Consider the following 15,866-nt stretch of genomic DNA (forward strand, 5'->3'; position numbering starts at 1 on the left):
TACCTAACACACCGTTAGTGAACCATGTATATTTGTGTGTCGATCTTTTCTATCTCTACATTCCTTTTTGTGTTCTTTAATTGTCGATTTCGTAACAGACAAAATTTTTATCGATATTGGTCATATTTATTTATCATTGAGACCCCGTTTTGGTAATTATTTGTTTTTTTGTTTTTATTTTTAAAAATTAAGTATGAACACTACTTCTATCTCAAAATGTTCTCCTTTGTTATCTACTTTTCATTAATTGTTTAAAAAACCAAGCCAAATTTTTTAGAATTTAAAAAGTAGCTTTAAAAAGGTTGTTATTGTTTTTTTGAATTTGACTAAGAATTTAACGATTGTACTTAAGAAATATGCAAATTATTATAATAAATGTGGATGAAATTGACTTAATTTTAAAAAACAAAAACAAAAAATCAAATAATTACCAAGCGATGTCTAAATTATTGAATCTTATAAGAAATGCAACAAGTGAGTTATAAAAATGGAACATGAGAGGCATAAGTGAGATAACATTTCATTGATATATGAACTTTTTTATTTTTTTTTAGTAAAAATGTAGGTAAGGTTATGTTGATTGACTCTCTAAAAAACGGTTATGTTGATTAAATCTAAATTTAAAGTGAACAATATCATATTATTATATAGATATATGAGTGATCCTTCTTTTACTAGATTTTGATCTCGACTATTCACGACAAAAATTGTTATTGAAATATAAATTTTTAAATATTTAGAATGTTTATATTATGTAAATTTTATCTATTGATTAGGGAGTGTAACAAGTTGTATAAGTCGTAAGAATAAAAAAAAAATGAAATGTATTGAATGTTCTTGATTCCGTAAAAATAAAATAAAATATATTGATTTTCTTTTAAATACTATTTACTAAAGGCAAAAATGTTTGTTAGATAGACATTTAACCAAAGGATGTGAATAATGATAATATTCTTAATCACATGATTTGGACATAGTTGAACTAAACACAAATACAAAGTTTCAGTTCACACTTCGCATTTGCAATATTGGATTATAAACATGAACACTAGGCTACTTTGTGGGTGTGTGTTTTTTTGTTTTTGTTTTTGTTTTTTGTTTTTAATTTCTTTTTAAAAAATGTTGAAATATAAACTAGATTTAAAACAACAAAATCAAAATTTTTAAGACCATTTTTTTACTTTTGTTTTATAAAAAAATTGCACGATTTTTCAAAATATCTTAGTAAACTACGTGAGTTTAATTTAATTTTTAAAGTGTTTAATTTTGAGAATAAGTTATTTTAGGAAAAAATTGATTTTAGAAAAATTAAATTATTTGACAATTTCTCAAAATAGCTTTTGGAATATTTTTAGAGTATATTTGAAACAGTCTTTATCAACAAAGTTCAAATAAAAATGACTTTTTGAAAGTCGTTTTTTCTGCAGTCAATCCAAATCGACTCTATATGTAAAAGTAGAGTTTTATAAAACCATCATTGATTGACCAAGTGGTAGTAGGAACATCAAAAAAATGTCAAATGGCTAAAGGGGTTTGGGTTCAATCCGTTCTACGAGTTTCCTTGACATCCAGATAGGATCAGACGTATTGTCGCATGAGATTAATCGGGGTGTGCGTAAGCTGGCTCGAACACTCATTAATATTAAAAACAAAAACAAAGTAGGGTTTTATAAGTTGTTTTTTAAATTTAAAAAAAAAAACAAATTAATTATCATATAATACTTAAATAGAATATGACATTAAAGCATATACATGCTAGCCACATGATTTAACTAATTTGTAATAGAATATTAAAATAAAATCATTATTAGCTGAATAGACATTGATGATAAATATTATGTTTGGCCAAATAGAAACATTATTGACAAAAATATGACTAACTCATAATTTAGCATTTGAATTTAGATATTCCTTGGAAAATCCCAAAGGGAAACAAGTCAATAGTATTCTCCATGATTGGGTTTGAACTTTGTGTGGTTGGTCACATGGTAAAGATCACTGAATTTTGTTCCATATATCAAAATAGTGATTTGGGTGTCATTTCATGCATCATTAAAGTTCCCATGCTTTGCTTGTCTAAATCTCACTTTAATTCATATTTCCACACCCTTTCCTAAAAACTTTCACATTGCTAAACATTTTCACTTTGCTTTCCCTTTTAATTTGTCCCATTTTTGCAGCCTTTTAACTAAATTAGTTAAAAAGCACGTGGGAGGCATGTGATCATATCTTTCTCGAACATAAATTTTAAGATAAAATTTAAATAGTGAAAGAAATATTTTTCATTTATTTTAAATAGTATATTTAATATAATTTTATGAAATCAACAAAGAAATAGTAAATAGGATTGTATACTTTTCTTATAGGTTAATTTACCACATATATAAGAAGCAACCAAACTGTGCATATATAGTTTGCATTAATTTTGTACAATCGACTCGAGTCTAAAGGATCAATTCTCCCACCCATAAATTGTAGCGAAAAAAATCAATATGAAATACTTTTGACCCAGTTGAAAATCTCTCTATAACATAAATTGTACAATGAAATATAAATTTGGATAATTATACACTTCATTAAGTCTACATTATAAATATTGGACATTAAATTTTAAAGTAAAGAAAGAGAGATGGAAATAATTTTTTTAAAAAGATATATTAGTTAAATGAAAATAGATATAGATATGAAATTAAACGAAAAGTTGTCTATTAACTTGTGTAAATAAAAATGTATAATAAGATATCTTACATTAGAATAATTGTTGTGTGATTTTTTTAAATGTGGATTAATTTATAGAGGAAAAAATAAATATTTTATATAAAAATGATAGACGTTGATATTTTTTAATGAATTAAATAAGTATTGAATTAACATAAAGATATTAAACAAATTAAACATTCATCAATACAATTTATAATAAATATAATAAAATAAGATTACGAAGAGAGAAAAAAGAATAGTTTATCGGGATTTTTAGATTAAGAACGAAACTAAAATTAAAGAAAGATTAAATTATATTTTACAACTCTCCATTCCATATCTCCCTAACATCTCGCAATATATATATATATATATTACCAAAATTTTTCTAAAACTTCTCTCCATATCTTCTTAACATCTCCAAAAAAAAAAAATATATTTTATACGATGTAAAACATAATAAACATAAGAAAATGATTGATCTTTAAAGTTAGATAGAATCAATTTGGGTTTGAAGTTTTCAATTATGGCGAAATTTGTCCAAAATTTGGTACTCCAATCACATGTTAGTGTGATTGCCAGACATTCCAATTTTTTCTATAATGACATATTTTTTTAAATTCAACGGTTGAAAATGCATTCAAAATATGATGATCATTTGGATTATTTTTAATTTGTGTTTTTTTCCTAACCAATTTTTTATAATAGTTTTTTTTTTTTTTTTTAATCTTTCTTAATTAGTGAAACGTTTGGATTCTTTGTCAAATTTCAAACAAAATAATAATAATAAGAAGAAGAAACAAAACAACAAAATTTTCCTCTCTTTTCAAACCAAAATTTAGTTTGGATTTTGAAACATTGGTAAAAGTAAATAGCAAAACATAGAAATCAACAAGAAGTAGTATTTTTTAACTTAAGTTAACTTAATTTTTAAAAATAAGAAGAATGATAAAATATAGTTACTAAACTTAAGGCATCATTTGATAACGTCAAAATGAGCATAGTTAACTGGTATAATGTTTGTATTATCAATTTCGGAGCTAGAAGTACCATTCTTTCACTTCACATATTGTAAAATAAAAAAATAAAAAATAAAAATTGTTTGGTAGTATGATTCATTTTTTTAAAAAAATTGATTGCTTATGATTTTAGACCCATTGTCATCAGTTATTTCAAGACCCATTTGGATTGATTAAGAAAAATGTGTTTTTTTAAAAAAATTCATTTTTTATTTAAATTGTTTGATAAAAAAATTAAAATGAACTTTAAATGTGTTCCAAAAGCTATTTTGAGTGATTGTCAAATACATCAAACTTTTTTTTTCTTCTCAAAATAACTTATTTTCAAAATTAAACACTTGAAAAGTTAATCAAAACACACCCTAAGTTTTAGACGCAGTAGAAGAAGTATGCATGAATTTTTCATTAATTTTTATTTTTTAATTGATTTTGTAAATAAATATCTATTCACATTTAGTGACAAGGTAATCAAAGTCATAGATTTATCATATTGAAAAAACTGTCATAATTTTTTTAAAATATGAAAATGTCATTTTTTTTCTACAAAAGACACGGTTAGTATTTATTTTCTTAAATAAAAATATTTATAAATTAATTTTCTGTAATGTCTGAGAATGTTGGTAAATTTAAATTAATTCATGAAATTATTCATTTTCTTCTAATTCGAGACCAAAGTTTAGGCAATTAAATAATTTTGTTGGTGGTTTGAATTTTATTTTTATGAGAAAAAGGAAATTGGGGGTTGTTACATTTATTTTTTTTGTTTTGTTTGGTTTATTTTAAAAGAATTAGGGTTAAGGGTTTGGCCATTTTAAAAGGGACATCTGGATGCGTGAAGTAAAGAAAAAAAAAAAGGAAAAATCTTCTTCTTCCAGTCGCACGCACGCGAGATCCCTCCCTTCCAAATCTTATTCTTCCAGCCACGCGAGGAGCCCGCCGCCGTCGACTGCGCACCTGAAGGCGTCGCCGGCCGTTTGAGTCGCGTTCCAGGCCACACCGTCCTTCCCTGTTCCGTTTTCGTTCCACCGCAGGGCCAGTCATCCGCACAGGTCAGCGCTGCTCACCGCTCAACCTCCGCTTTCAGCCAGCCGCATCGCACGCCGACGCCTCCACCAGCCGAGCCCTTTTTCCATTCCCGTTCGCTAGCCATCGACCTAAACACAAGTGTTGTCCGCCAATTCTGACGTGGACAATTCTAGTTGTCGCGGGATCATGGTTGGTTCCGATCTTTTTGTTTGGGGGTAAGTTTCGGGTTCTTTTGGTAGCCCATCGTCATTGGTTATTCTTGGGGCAATGCTAATTTACGAATTTTTATTGGGTTTTATATCCTAAAAACTCACTGTGTGTAAAATAATAAACATTTTCTATTATCTATATACTTGTTATCGATTTTATAAGTTGTATAAAAGTCTAAATCCAATAAACTAAGACTCATGACTATGACTATTATATGAGTACTTGAACTTTATGTGGAGACATATTAGTAGATCGAGTTCGAGTAAATAATCAAAATGATCTATAGTACATGAATGAGGTTGGGTACCTTATTCTGGTAACACCATTAGATGTGGCCTACTCTGTAGTTATTACAAAGAGTTGTAAAGTACTACATACGATGTGATCCTAAGTACATGTTATGACATGAGGAGTGTGGACGTTTTATATAATGAGTTTGCATAAGATCAGGACTAAGAAATAAGTCACTCTTACTTTATAACGTTGTTATTGTTTAAGACTGACTATTTCACCTAGATGACCTAAGTAACTCGATCTTAATCTGAGTTAATTATGAACTCCTGTTTATTCGAGATTGCCCTTAGATTTACATAGTTAAGAGTTGGTTCAACAGCGCCGGCTCAATAAGACTTCCATTTCAGGAGTAAGACCGGATAGATAGCTGGGGACATAGGGTGCAAGACGGAGTTCATGCCTACCTGATTTAGGGATAGAAGAAAGGTTGAGAGAGTTGTTCTCTCAAGTACTCTCATTGGGCTGATAGAGTTTGGTTTAGTGATTGGATCACAAACCAGTTGTTCATTAGAGGATCAGTAGGAACTTAAGGAATAAGACGTAATCTCGGGGGTAAAAAAGATATTTGACCCAGCCGTTATTATGAACAACCTGTGAAGAGTCGACTTGCTGATTATGGTTCAATCATATGGACATAATATATCGTGGAGAGCAACTATGGGCTTTAGTGGAGTGACCCATTAGTTAACGAATGGAGATTATTTGGTCTAATGAGTTTAGTTAATTAATCTCGGATCGTTAGAGCCCATGATCTGTAGGTCTGCGAGGTCCCCCTACTAGCTCGTTAGCTCTAGAATAACGTGATAAGTTAATTTGAAACGTTCAAATTAGAATTAAGGGAATTAGTAATTATATGTTTAATTTTAGAATTAAACCGAATAGGAGAATTTATATATTTAAATATGATTTAAATATATAAAGATAGATATGTGTCAAAATTAATTTAATATTTGATATTAAATTAATTAAGTTTTATTTAATAATTAATTTATAAAATTAATTAATTTTTCTTTTTTAAAATCAAAATAGATTTTATAAAATCAAATTTTGATTTTTGACTTAAAATTGAAAAGGGAAAAGAAAACAAAACACTTAAATGGAAAATGAAGATTTTTCATTATCCATCTTTGAAGTAGCTCACACATTTTGTATCTTTTTGCCTTGTTTTCTCCAAGCATGAGTTGTAACTCATGCAACTCTTCTCTTTGCATGATGATATGCAATATAATGAATAGATTGGAGTAAAAATCGGGCATGCAATCTATAGAGATTTCGAGAGAAAAATTGGTTTGAAGAAATAGTTCTTCAGCTGATTTTCTGTAGTGAGCTTTTCTCCTTCTACCCTTGATTCAAGCTTGTTTTGAGTCCCACAACTCAATCTAGAGTACCAAGAGAATAGTAGGGAAGATCTTGAGGTGGTCTATAACAAGATTTGGAGAAGATAGCAGCTGGTGAAGGAGATTTGAAGAAGTTCTACAAGAGGTATGTCTTGAAACTCGTTTTTTCTGCAAAAGTATGCTTTATATTTTGTCAAAATTAGTGAATTTGAGTGCTTAGATGATCCTTGTGCTTCCACTGTTGTTGATACAATCCTACAATTGGTATCAGAGCATCAAATAAGCATTCAATTCGGTTTAATTTTGGTTTGGTGGGTGTTTTATATGAGAAATATGAAACTAGTGTACTGATATGGTTTTCTGAGTTTTGGCTGTTTAATTCTCTTTAATTTCTCATTTAAATTTGTAATTGACTCTTGCTTGATGAGCTTTAATGTGTTCCCAAGAGTTTGTAATTTATTTGGAGTCATTAGAGTTGAAATTAAGCTGTAAATCGAAGAAACAAGCGAAGAGGCCGAGTTGCAATTCCAGAAAATTAGCCTATGTTCTTATCGTCGTTGAGCTTCAGTATCTAAATGATCGTTTAGCTTCATGCGTTAGACGATGTGAAGAAAATCTTGACGATCGTATAGCAATGGGCACTAGTCGTTGTGATGTTGAACGCTAGACGATCGTGTACCTACGGGAGCTAAACGATGCATTCAATTTGTTATACAATAGCATTAAGCGATCGTTTAGCTTTGGCATGGGAATTGAACGATACGTTGAATTTACTATACGATGGTACTATGCGATAGTTTAGCGACGATGTGAGCTAATCGATGCGATGAAGTGCTAATGCGATAGCGCTGAGCGATCGTTTAGATGCGGAGCTAAGCGATCATGTAGATGAAGTGTTAAGCGATGCGTCGAAGTTTTTATGCGATGGAACTAAATAAATCGATTACCTACGATGTTGAACGACGCGATGATGTTCCATACGATGGAGCTAAGCGATCGTTTAGCTACGAAGGATACTAAACGATGACATGAAGCGCTAGACGATGGCGTTAAGTGATCGTTTGGTTCTATACGATAGAACTAACCGATGCGATTAAGAGCTATACGATAGCTCTAAGCGATCGCTTACGTCTATCATTTATCTTTGATCGGGAGCTAAACGAGGCATTGAGTTGCTAAGCGATAGCACTATGCGATCGTTTACCTCTATGTGGCAGCTAAGCAATGCGTCGAGTTGCTATGCGATAACACTACACGATCACATACCTTTGTACAGCAGCTAGGCAATGCATTGAATGCTATGGGATGATTAAACGATCGTTTGCCTTTTGCACGGGCTAAACGATCAGCTTCATGCATTAGACGATGGAGTTAAGCGATCGTATAGGAAATTGTCTGTGCTAAACAATGGATCTGCGCAATAGTGTGAGACACTAGGCAATCGTGTAGCTTCCCTTGGCACTAGATGATGAAACTATGCGATCGAAGGAAACTACTACATGATCGTGTAGCTTTTGCTAAACGATCAAGCATTTACTAAACGATCAGGCAAAATGCAAGACCATAGTCATCATTACTAAATGATGAGACTTAGCGAGATGTTGAACATGTGCAAGGGCTATCAGTTCGACCGGTTCTCTCGTGGTCTGGTCTGGTTCAGCTTCGAATGGTTCTTGGTTGGTCCGATTCAGACGGTTCGAGTCCGATTCAAGCTACTTGAGTTCGTTTTGGAGCAGTTCAAGTGATTCGGGAGTGGTTCGGAAGCTTTTTTGTAATAATTAGGTTTTGTTTGCTTGTTTTTTGCCAAAACTAAAAACCATATCAGTTTATGTTTAATAATTTGTGCATTTGGTGTATGTTATAATTAAATAAATCTTCTATGTGCATATAGTATGCCATTTAGATTTAAAAATCTCACCATAGGAAGCATGTTACATGCATTGAAAGTATGTTACAATTGTTATAATATATAGTATGCATGTTAGGGTTTCTCGTATTTAATATAAATGTTATATAAAATGTTGAATGCCTCATATGTTATGGATGAATAGCATGTCTAAAATTTTATAAGTTGTTATAAAATTGGGTTAGACATTTAAAATCCATAAACAACTGTTGCATGCTCACGTAGGCTGACCACCTGTTTTAATTGTTAAAACTTACAAAACCTAGGTTACAAACTCAACCGGTATATAATCCTATCTAAGCTTGGGGGCACTTAAGTTGACGGGTTACGAAACACCTCCTACATGGGGATTATGGCCGAATAATTGAGCGTTGGTAACCGGTTTTATGAACATACGTGAGTGATGTGAGATAATAAAATGGTTTATCACCTAGACATCATAGGTTAAAATCCAATTATAAGAGTTATACTTGGATAAACCATATAGACTTAGGGTTGTTTTATTAGCTGAAAAGAACCTAAGTATAAATATACCCAAATAGAACACTTCAGTGGGAGATTAACAATATATTTGATATATAGTTATTAGCTCCCACGTCCTCAAGAGCACACAGTGAGATTCATGCCCAGCTTCTTGTCGATTTTACCTCGACTGCTCCATACGTAAAATGTTTGCATGAGTTAATAACAAGGTGAACGAGGAAAGTGGTTCATAGTAAGTGGGTGAAGTAAATGTGTCAACATTGTCCTACGGTCTCCTCCATTAGTTTGAACCGTGAGATTCCTATGTTGTGTCTGCTGTCGTTTTTATGCTGCACTAGCTAATCGTTGACCACGGCGATCCCTATGAAGGGTTGTAACATAAGATTCGGAACAATCCAGTATTCAATAAAATGAATAGGGTTTTATAGTTTCATCTTGGATATTGTCTTCTATTTTGGAGGCAAGTTCAAACCGTTCTATAGGATATGAAAATGGCGGGTCACACTTACAAGAATTACTAAGTTGTTAGTTAAGATATTGACCAAAAATGATAACTAAACGACTATAGAAGTAAGAGTTATTCTAGAGACAATAGAAATAAGAGTTATTCTGGGGATAGTGTTTAGTCAAAATTGTTTGTTTTAGCGAAGGAGTATATGACTGCCCCTCGATAACACATATTCTGGCTCACTAAAATATCGTTGCAAATAAATAATGGTTATGGGTACATTATTACTTTTTGCTAAAACTTGATTTTGGATTTAGTTACATTTTACTAATTAGAATTTGTTTGAATTTTATCAGCATGTCGAATTCTAGAATACTCACTTCCGATATTATTAACAGTAAAATCAAATCGACAAAACAAATTACTAGCGGTTGATTATACCAACAAAGTTTTAACAGAGGATTGCCCTCTATCTCCCAACTCATATAAAATTATGAATTATGTAGATGAGAATGCTGAATTCGAACAACAAGATAAATATAATTTACTTGTTATCGAAGCATGTACAGTGGAAAACGATAAAATCTGGATAATTGATTTAAGTGTCGCTAATCATGTATGTAACTATCTCACAGGAAACAAGTTCCAGGAGACAGTTGACAGAAGGTGAAACAATTTTTAAGATAGGGACCGGGAAGATTGTTTCAGCCAAAGTAGTGGGAGATATGAAGTTATTTATAGGAGATAATTACATTTATTTGAAAAATGTATATTATATTCCTTCTATGAAAAGGAATATAATATCTGTCACTTGTTTGCTAGAACAAAATTATAAAGTTTATTTCGAAAATGGTAAAGTGTTCATCAAAATGGGAAATAAATAGATTTGCTCTGCAAAATTAGAAAATAACTTGTACATGTTAAAACCAACTGAGGTCAAAGCTATTTTGAACATAGAGATGTTTAAAATTGCTGGGGCTCATAAGAAAAGGAAGATTTCTCCAAATGCCTATCTTTGGCACTTGAGACTAGGTCACATAAATCTCAACAAGATTGAGAGAATGGTTAAGAACGGTCGTCTAAACAAGTTGGAAGACAGTTCATTACCACCAGGTGAGTGCTGTCTTAAGGGTAAAATGACAAAAAGATCTTTTTCTGGAAAAGGTCTTAGAGCCAAAGAACTTCTATAGCTGATTCACTCAGACCTTTGTGGACCTCTAAATGTTAGAGCAAGAGGAGGGTATGAATATTTCATCAGTTTTATAGATGATTATTCCAGATATGGGCATGTTTACCTAATGCACCAAAAGCCTGAAACTTTTGAAAAGTTCAAAAAGTATAAGGCTGAGGTTGAGAACCAATTAAGGAGAAAGATTATAAACGCTTCGATCGGATCGAGGTGGTGAGTATATGGACATAGAATTCCAGAACTATTTAATAGAACATAGAATTCAGTCTCAACTCACAACCCTTGGCACACCTCAGCAGAACAGTGTGGCAGAGACGAGAAACAGAACCTTGTTGCACATGGTTCATTCCATGATGAGTTATGTTCAGTTACCAAATTCTTTTTTGGGACACGCAGTTGGAACTGCGATGTATAGTTTGAACATAGTTCCCTCGAAAAGCATTTCTGAAAGCCTTACGAGCTCTTGATGGGACATAAAGGAAATTTACGTCACTTCAGGATTTGGGGTTGTCCAACACATGTGTTGGTGCAAAATTCTAAAAAGTTGGAACACCGTTCAAAATTATACCTATTTGTAGGCTAGCAAAAAGAAACTATAGGTGGTCTTTTTTATGATCCTCAAAAAGATAAAGTGTTTGTATTGACAAATGCAACCTTCCTGGAAGAAGACTATATAAAGAACCATCAACCTCGCAGTAAGCTAGTAATAGAAGAAATGTCCAGAGAAAACATATTAACAAGAGTTGTTGATTGAGCAGGTCCTTCAACAAGAGTTGTTGATAGAGCGGGTCCATCATCAAGAGTTGTTGATGAAACTGATACTTCACATCCTTCTCAAAGAATGCCTCGTCATAGTGGGAGGGTTGTGCAACAGCCTGAACAGTACATGGTTTAACTGAAACTCAAGTCATCATACCAGTTGATAATTTATAGGATCCATTGTTTTTTAATCAAGCAATGAACAATGTGGACAAAGACAATAGCTTAAAGCCATGGACCTTGAATTGGAATCTATGTATTTAAATTATGTCTGGGATCTTATAGATCAACCTAAAGGGGTAAAACCCATCGGTTGTAAGTGGATCTACAAGAGATAACAAAACCAAGCTGGTAAGGTACAGACCTATAAAGCTAGACTAGTGGTAAAAGGGTTTACCCAAAGAGAGGGGTTAAATTTTGAAGAAACCTTCTCTCCAGTTACCATGGTAAAGTCTATTAGAATATTCTTGTCCATAGCCACATTTTATGATTATAAAATATGGCAAATGGATGTCAAGACAGTTTTTTTGAATGACTATCTTGAAGAGAGTATCTATATGTCTCAACCAGAAAGGTTTATACAGCAGGGTCAAGAGCAAAAGGTTTGCAAGCTTAATCGATCCATTTATGGATTAAAACAAGCTTTTAGATCCTGGAATATGAGATTTGACACTGCGATCAAATCTTATGGCTTTAAACAAAATGTTGACTAACCCTGTGTATACAGGAAGATCGTCAACAAAACTGTCGCTTTTCTGGTGTTGTATGTTGATGATATTCTGCTCATTGGGAATGAGGTAGAATATCTAGCTGACATTAAAAGCTGGTTGGCTACATAATTCCAAATGAAATATTTGGTAGAAGTACAGTATGTTCTTGGAATCCAAATAGTTTCGAATCGCAAGAATAGAATATTGACATTATCTCAAGCATCGTATATAGACAAGATGTTGTCTAGGCATAAAATGCAAAATTTCAAGAAATGATCTTTACCTTTCAGGAACGAAATTCACTTGTCTAAGGAACAGATTCCTAAGACACCTCAAGAGGTTGAGGAAATGAATCGAATTCCATATGCATCTGTAGTTGGGAGTTTGATGTATGCAATGTTGTGTACTCGTCCCAATATATGCTATGCCGTAGGAATTGTCAACAGATTTCAGTCCAATCTTGGTCATGACCATTGGACTGTGTTAAAAACATTCTCAAGTATCTGCGGAGAACGAGAGATTATATGCTCATATATGGTCCTAAGGATTTGATCCTTACTGGATATACTGATTCTGACTTTCAGACCGATATTGATTCAAGGAAATCAACTTCGGGGTCGTATTTACTCTTAACGGAGGAGCAGTTGTATGAAAAAACATCAAGCAGAGTTGTATTGCGGACTCCACAATGGAAGCTGAGTATGTAGCTGCAAACGAATCAGCAAAAGAAATATAGCCGATCCATTTATGAAGGCCGTCTCGGCTAAAGTGTTTGACGGTCATCTAGTAGAACTAGGTCTACGAGTTTTGTATCATTAGGGCAAGTGGGGGAATTTATGGATAGTGTAACGCTCTAGTTTATTCTATTTGTACATTTTATTCTTTCCATGTAAACTCAACATTATATATATTTATATATATTGATCCATTGATCCACTGAAGTTTTAGTCCAAATGGGAGTATTGTTGGGTTTTATGTCCTAAGAACTCGCACTTTGTAAAATAATAAACGTTTTCTATTATCAATATACTTATTATTGATCTCATATATTGTATGAAAGTCTAAATCTAATAAACTAAGACTCATGACTATTGTATGAGTACTTGAACTTTATGTGAAGACATAAGAGTAGCTCAGGTTCGAGTAAATAGTCAAAAGGATCTACGGTACATGAATGAGGTTGGGTACCTTATTCTGGTAACATCATTAGATGTGGCCTACTCTGTAGTTATTACAAAGAGTTGTAAAGTACTACATACGATGTGATCCTAATTCGTACATGTTATGACATGAAGAGTGTGGACGTTTTATGTAATGAGTTTGCATAAGATCAAGACCAAGAAATAAGTCACTCTTACTTTATAACGCTGTTACTGTTTAAGACTGACTATTTTACCTAGATGACCTAAGTAACTCGATCTTAATCTGAGCTAACTATGAACTCCTGTTTATTCGGGATTGCCCTTAGATTTACATAGTTAAGGGTTGGTTCAACAATGCCGGCTCAATAAGACTCCCATTTCAGGGGTAAGATCGGATAGATAGCTGGGGACATAGGGTGCAGGACGGAGTTCATGCCTACCCGATTCAGGGATAGGAGAAAGGTTGTTCTCTCAAGTACTGAATCCAAGTCTTGAACAAGGGGCCCCACCCTCTCACTAGGGTGAGAGAGTCTGGTTTAGTGATTGAATCACAAAACAGTTGTTCATTAGAGGATCAGTAGGGACTTGAGGAATAAAACGTAATCTCGGGGGTAAAACAAATATTTGACCCAACCATTATTACGAACAACCTGTGAAGGATTGACTTGTTGATTATGGTTAAATCATGTGGACATAATATATCTACAGTGAGGGAAGTGCAATTATGAGCTTTAGTGGAGTGGCCCATTAGTTAACAAATGGAGATTAATTTGGTCTAATAAGTTTAGCCAATTAATCTCAGATCGTTGGAGCCCATGATCTGTAGGTTTGCGAGGTCCCCTTACTAGCTCGTAACAGACTAGCTCTAGAATAACGTAACAAGTTAATTGAAACGTTTAAATTAGAATTAATGGAATTAGTAATTAGATGAGATATAAATATAATTATATGTTTAATTTTATAATTAAACGAATAAGAGAATTTATCTATTTTAATATGATTTAAATATATAAAGATGGATATTTGTTAAAATTAATTTAATATTTGATATTAAATTAATTAAGTTTTATTTAATAATAAATTTATGAAATTGTTTAATTTTTCTTTTTGAAAATCAAATTTTGATTTTTGAGATAAAATTGAAAAAGGAAAAGAAAACAAAACACTTAAATGGAAAATGAAGATTTTTCATTGTCCATCTTTGAAGTAGCTCACACATTGCATTTTTTTGCCTTGTCTTCTCTAAGCATTAGTTGAAACTCATGCAACTCTTCTCTTTGCATGTTGATCTGTAATCTAATGAAGAGATTGAAGTGAAAATCGTGCATGCAATCTATAGAGTTTTTGAGAGAAAAAATGGTTTGAAGAAAAAGTTTTTCAACTGATTTTCTGCAGTGAGCTTTTCTTCTTCTACCCTTGATTCAAGCTTGTTTTGAGTTTCACAACTCAATCTAGAGCACCAAGAGAATAGTGGGGAAGATCTTGAAGTGGTCTACAACAAGATTTGGAGAAGATAGCAGCTGGTGAAGGAGCTTTGAAGAAGTTCTACAAGAGGTATGTCTTGAAACTCACTTTTTTCTGCAAAAGCATGCTTTATATTTTGCCAAAATTAGTGAATTTGAGTGCTTAGATGATTCTTGTGCTTCCACTACTGTTGATACAATCCTACAATTTTGTGGTTAGATTCAAGAACATGTGGTGGTGAAGGAAGTTTTCAAGCAGAGTGAAGGTTCATTTTGGGGTAGTTCGGTAGTTTTAGGTAAGTGGATGCAGTTTTAATGCATTTGTAGGTTGGGTTATGCTACTGTGATTCATTTCAAACCATTGTTTTTGTCGTGTGGTCAGGTTGGACTATTCATTTGAAGTGGGAGTTCGTTTGAGTGTGAATGAAATATGTTGATATGTTTGTATATGGATAGATGAGTTGTGAACGATTATGTAGTCTTAGCATGATTTATGACGTTGAATGAATGCTTATGTCTGTATGAAATTGCAGCGATGGTTAGCGTTTCCATTGGGCTATGCACATTGCATGTTGTGAGCCTTCGAGCCTACACTCTATGCTTATGTACGATGTTCTTTTGAAACCACCACTTATGTTTATGTTAGTACCCACCGAGGTCACTACTTATGAAAGCGTGCCTTCGGGTTCGCCCTATGCCTAGATGGATATCTGTTGTGTACCCGTGTCTAGATGAGAAGGCTAACAGATCACTGAGTGGGCTCAGTAGTAGGTCACTTGCTAAGTATACATATATACTCCCCATTTTTCCTCTCATGTTTTTCAGGTAAAGGTAGAGATAGTCCGGCGCATGACAAGAGAGATCCGTGACCTGACCATTTGAACAAGTCCTTACTTACACGCTTAGGTTACATTTTGCTAGTGTTTGGTCTAGAAGTTAGGCGATTTAAAAACCTATGATTTATCCTTAAATTCATTTATTGATTTATTCAAATTCTATTTTTTTTAAAGTTAGGTCAGGGGTACCCCGAACAAGGAATCATTTTTGTTTTGTAAATTTTCTGTTTTTCTTTTTGAAGTTCTCTTCCTTATTCCGTTGATTTTTATTTAATGTAATATCTTTATTTATTTATTTTTCCTTTAACTCTTTTACGTAAATATCGTTCGATAAATGTATTTCC

Source organism: Benincasa hispida, chromosome 10 (genome assembly GCF_027475165.1).
Source record: "Benincasa hispida cultivar pf3 chromosome 10, pf3_genome.v1.1, whole genome shotgun sequence".
Taxonomy (NCBI): Eukaryota; Viridiplantae; Streptophyta; class Magnoliopsida; order Cucurbitales; family Cucurbitaceae; genus Benincasa; species Benincasa hispida.